Source organism: Sinocyclocheilus rhinocerous, unplaced genomic scaffold (assembly GCF_001515625.1).
Source record: "Sinocyclocheilus rhinocerous isolate Xijiao unplaced genomic scaffold, SAMN03320098_v1.1 scaffold950, whole genome shotgun sequence".
In the NCBI taxonomy this organism is placed as follows: domain Eukaryota; kingdom Metazoa; phylum Chordata; class Actinopteri; order Cypriniformes; family Cyprinidae; genus Sinocyclocheilus; species Sinocyclocheilus rhinocerous.
In genome coordinates, this window is record NW_015637169.1 from 436,343 (window position 1) to 442,154 (window position 5,812).

General features: G+C 38.4%; 1 protein-coding gene across 2 annotated transcripts in view; it reads right to left on the reverse strand.

The window, feature by feature from the left end:
• Nucleotides 1-5,812, reverse strand: part of LOC107748795 (mitochondrial dynamics protein MID51) — a 19,467-nt gene that overhangs the window by 8,418 nt on the left and 5,237 nt on the right. For both annotated transcript variants that reach the window (XM_016563751.1, XM_016563750.1), the window contains exon 2: nucleotides 657-953. The gene's annotated coding sequence lies outside the window, so the exon portion shown is untranslated. The remainder of the gene's footprint in view (nucleotides 1-656; nucleotides 954-5,812) is intronic.

A 5,812-nucleotide genomic window follows, 5' to 3' on the forward strand; every position in this document is an offset into this window, starting at 1 on the left:
GCGTGCGTGAACGCGCTGATGACGTATTCTGTCTGCGCGAACAGGGTGCGCAGAGTTATGCTAATACATATGTTGACAGGCAGGTAGGAAAGCAAATTAAAACTCTCGGACCGAGCGTTTTGATTGGACGAACATTTCTTTGTCCTACGGCTTCCACAGAATATATAAATACAGATAAATACATTTAGACCACTTAACTTAATGATTGCTATCGGGATGTGAAGAGACTTTCAACCAGCATAACAAAAAATGTTTCTGAAGACAATCACCTATTGCACCTTTAAGCCCTGCTTTATGCAATTGACCAATATCGGTATTGGAATTGGCCAATAGTTGTTTGTTAAAATCGTTATCGTATCGGCCCCCCAAAAATCCTATCGGTGCATCCCTAGTTTTAAGTCAGGTTTAGTTTTTATTTATTTCTAGTTGATAATTTTAGTCCTTCAATTTATTTTAATTAGGTGCCAAAGGAATATTTCAAATTTTAAAGTTTTTAATCTAATATGTATATAATATGTAATAATAAAATTATTATTAATAATAACTCTTAATAATATATTTTATTTTAACTTTATCTTAACTGACAACAAAAAACATCACAACATGCACATCCTGCGACTGCCTACATTGTTTCTGATGCACAAATTCCTTCTTACCGGCTAGCGGTCAGACTGGTGCCGATGGACCACTTCCTCTACACCAACCTGCCCAACCCGCTGTTGAGGAAGAACTGGCCTTTCTTCAGCGCGTCCTCCCTCTCTGCTGGGGCGCTGAGGGTCTGACAGCGCCGGAACTCTCGGGTCACTGCGCGCCGGTAGTAGTCACGGTCTGTGTACTGTAGGTGTTGGCCTGCACGGAGCAATGCTCGGTACAGCTGCAGCACGGCACTGCGGGACCAGCTGCCCATCAGGGAGAGCTCAGAGCGGGCAGAGACAGACGTCTCACACACGCACCTGCAAAAGAAAGTAAACACTTTAATACCACCCTACACTGGATGAGAAAAGGTCATTGACCACACAAAAGTGCTGTGGTTATGGTTGTCATAATGCTATCCGATTCAATAAACAGTAGAGACAACCAAACCACATTCAAATCACCACAATTCAGTGCTCTTCTTCAAACAAGGACAGTGTAGAATTAAAAGAAAATAGCATCTGGTCTAAAATATCTTTGGTCAAAGCCATGGTGACTAAAAACTTCACTGACCCCGACAACTTCTGTAACCCGAAATGAAACGCGTTGATGGGCGAGCTCGTTCTCGCTCTGGGGGTGCGTTTCCCGAAAGCAACTATGGTTGCAAGTTCCGTCGTTACAAATAGAATTCAATGGAACTTTCGACCATAGTTCGTTAACGATGCTTTCGGGAAACGCATACCTGGTTGATGTGAGCGCGCACTCTTCCTGGAGAAGTGCCAATACAAGGAATTCCGCCCTTTATGACGTCATACAGGGCCATACTCTGAAAAAAAATTCCGAAATGTATGCGAACCCTGAAGGAGTGTATTTGGCACAGAAATACCCCATCATATGTCCAACTCATTTTTTGAAACTTTGGCCATGTTTAGCATGAGAATCCAACTCTTTAACAGTGTAAATAAGTCAGATTGCATGAAATAGCATTAGACCCTCCCCTTTAATGTTTTTGTGGAAAATACCAATCATATTATTAACAAATCATACTAACCCCAAACATTAATGTACCTGAATTGCAAGAAAGATGAGCTCTTCTTCAAACAAGGACAGTCCACAATGTGTCCTTTGTTTTGGATATTGACATTGCTATTGACCCGTTTCAATGTTATAATATTTGTTTGTTTTTAGGTTAATGCCATATATGCCTTAGTATAAAAATGCTTGAATGCTTTAGAGAGGACTTGCAATAGTTCCTTTGTGTACTTCAAGATAGGATGAATAAGCAGCAGTTGGGAAAGTTAGGTTTCGGAGTTTGATGCTCTGTAATCAGCCACAAAGATTAACAAGAGGGTACTCGGTGGTGAAGAGAGCATGTTGCAACATCAAGCGCAGATGAGACAGATGAAGACTGCAGTGAAAAAGTGGATGAGTGATTGTGCTGGGAGATAGAACGATAAAAAGAATTATTGTGATACAATTCTCCTCGATAAAATGATAACGAGTTCGGTAAATGTTCGATATAATCACTGATAAGTCTCGGTCACGCGAGCACTAAACAGCGCTGTGAGATCCAGCGTGAAGTGCTTGAATTCATTTGAAACAATATCACTCAGAACATGCAGATTTTATAATTAAGATATTTATTTTGTTTAGGAAAACAAAAATAAAGTATTTGTCATGTTCTGCCAATAGAGCAGTTTAAAACCACAGTTAATAGTCTGGTTTCTACAACTTTCACTTGGGAACAAAAATCTGCCTTGGAAAACTTGGAAAAAAAATAAAAGTTTGAAACTTGTCGTGATTATCGATATCGACTTACATGAAAAATTATATTGTGATAATTTTTTTGGCCATATCGCCCAGCCCTAATGACAGATGCTGTAGAGTTTTTAGGTTTTTGGATTCCTGCAGGCAGCAGAGGAGATACCCAATCAATAAAAGAAAGGACAAATCAGTTTAAAAAGCCAGACAGTTAGGGAGGTTCAACAGATAATAGGTATAATGGGACAAAGTGTGTCAGAAGAGAAAAGTAGACTTGGTAAAAAGTACAGTAGTCAATCGTTAAGGATGAACAGGCACACTGGGGATACATTATAAAACAAATAGAACAGGAGAAAGATAGAAAAAAGGGAAAAATAGAAGGAACAGCTCAAACAGCAGAGGTCAAAGCTGTGGCTGAACTAATAAAGAAATTAAAAGAATTAGGCATAAAACAGGCTATAATAATAACAGACAGTAAATATGTTGAAGTAGGAATGAATGAGCATTTGGACATCTGGAAAGAAAATGGTTATACAAAAAGTAAAGGAAAGCCTATGGAGCATCTGGAAGGAAATAGAGCAGAATATGGTAGGAATGGACCTTACTGTTATACATCAAGTTGATCAACCAGGACATATTACTCCATCCCAAAATTAAAATTCTGTCATTAATTACTCACCCTCATGTCATTCCAAACCCGTAAGACCTTCGTTCATCTTCGGAACACAAATTAAGATATTTTTGATGCATTCTTGAATAGTGTACCTTGTAGTTTACATTTAGAAAAGCGTGCACAGCGTACCTGTTCGCGCACCTGTGCGTATAACAGACTGTCATCGGACTCCTCCTCTTTAGTAACGTCATCATCCGATCCTTCATCTTTGGATGTGAAACAGTCCATTATAACATCGTTTAGGGCACTGACATCACCAAGATTGAGCAGACTAGCAAGATCATAAGTGAGCAGCTACTTTAGACTGCGTTGTTTTCTTGTGCTCCGCTATTTCACGATATTAAAAAACAAATAAATAAAAAAAACTTTGCGTGCCGTAGTTTACACAGGACTGGCGGGAAATGTGCCTTTATTATATACCGTATTGGCCCGAATATAAGACGACCCTGATTATAAGACGACCCCCCTTTTTCCAGATGTACCTTTTGGAAAAAGGCTTTTTAAAAACCAAATCTTGCTTTTTCTCAGTAAAACACATTTTGTCTTCAATTATTTTCATATTGCATATTTTTCCTATTTAAATTTTTGTTTTGAAAGTATGGTAAAAACTGGTAAAATGTACCAACAATCACATTTAAAAAATATACACTTTATTCTGATTACGTCAGTTTGACGGCTTGGGCAGAATATGCTTAAACACCCCTCCAACCGTTAGATTGCTATGAGTGAGAGACAGAGAGGAGGAGCGCAAACATAAAACCATGCCCTCTATTCAATATTCCGTTTCAGCTGGAAATACGTCACTACACTGAAATAAAGTCGGCAGCAACTTCCGGTTCACGCGGACTTTAACTGTTTTTGTGGTGTTAAGAGAAAGCACCTCAGACCTCCGCAGCGCGTTCTTAACATAAGAGAAAGACACAGTCTTTTGTGCTTGCTGCAATAAATCGCTATTTTTCTGCACTAAACAAGTGAATTTTGCCAAGATATTTTAAGAGATGATAGACAAGATGTTATAGGATAATAATTTAATGAAAACCTAATTTTGACAAAAAAATTACAACCTATTTTTCGATTTTCCTGAAAACGTCCCAGCGCGACATCCGACGGGTTTTCCCAGATCGCATGACATTTATTTATTACTTGGAATTTTATAAATGGAATTTGTAAACATTTCCTTGTTTGTGCAGTCTTAACTTATTTGGTGAAAAGTCTGATAAGATTGTTACTATACAGCCCACTGATTGTTTTATGCTTGAAAACATTTCGTAAATGTTGTAATTCAATAAACACTCAAGAATACCCTCCTGTTCTGTCTTCATTGCATTGTACCAGTGTTTTAGACTTATGCTGCATCCCAATTAGCATACTAACCGTCCTAAATAGTATTCGAAAATAGAATTAGTATGTCCCAAATCATAGTATGCCAAAGATTCCCGGATGGTCTACTACTTGAGATTAAAATTCGAAGTGCAGATCGATGCACACTCTAGCGGCTAATAATGCCCACAACACATTGCGCGGTGGACGAGGATATGATTAGAACTACAAATACGCATAATTTTTTTTTTTAACTACAAACATGGCAGATATGCGAGACCGACGGACAGGCAGAGAAAGGGGTTGGAGTGATAAATAAATCAATGTCTAACCTGATTAAAAACATTTATTTAATGTTATGTGCGTTACATTTCATCTGCAGCAACATTGTGAATTTTATACGTTTGGTCATTAACTTTTAAATGCATCATTATGCATACATATGAAGAGAGTTCTCGTCATGATAGACCCGCGACTGGCAGACCATCGTGCCTCTTCATTTCTCTCCGATACGGTAGGAAATTAAACGAAATGTGGATTTTGTTAACTGCGAAAAGATGATTGACAGTGCAGTTTAAACAGTGACAGAATGCAGTAACTAAGCAACAGAGCGTCTGTTAAAGATGCAGTTATGACGAAGTAGTATGTCCCAAAGCTTGCCTACTATTCTGCTACATACTCAAAAGTATGTACTTTTTCTTCACAAAAGAGTACATACTTTTAGGGCATAGTATAAGTACGCGAATTGGGACGCAGCATTAGACTTTGAGTTAGATTTCTTACCTGACATCAAATTGAATGAGTGGAATAAACTTAAAATCTTTGAGTTGAGTTTGATTGACTAAACAACACTTAAAAATATAAGTGATTTTAACTCAATGTATGAGGTAGGGCTGGGCGATTTGATCGATTAATTAGAATTTAATGTTTTGCCATGATTTTATTTTTTAGAAATCGAGGAATCGCGATTTTGAATAGAAATATTACCAAATGTTAGAATTAGACACTTTGACAATATGCCGGTGATAACAGTAAAAAGAAAAGAACCATCCAACCGCATGTCGGCGCACGTGATTAACCGCTCAAGTGTGACACGCTCTGTGAAGGACCATAAATATAGCGCTAAGCGCCATTCACACAGAATGCGCTTTTGTGTTGACAAAGATGCGACGCGGGCAGTGGAATAGGAAAAACATGCAAGAAGATGGGAGTGAACTTCTTTTATCTTGAGCGCAGTGTTTTTAGAAAGCCGTTTCATGCATGAGATGCTGCAAGAGACGTGAGCGCAACAGTCAAACACATCCATGTTTACACAGAAAAAACTATGGAAAAGCAGCGCAATCGAATAAAAAACCTGTAAAGAACTACTACTGTATGTCTGATATTTCATGTTTGCATCATGGTGACAGGCTGAAAGCTGCTGTT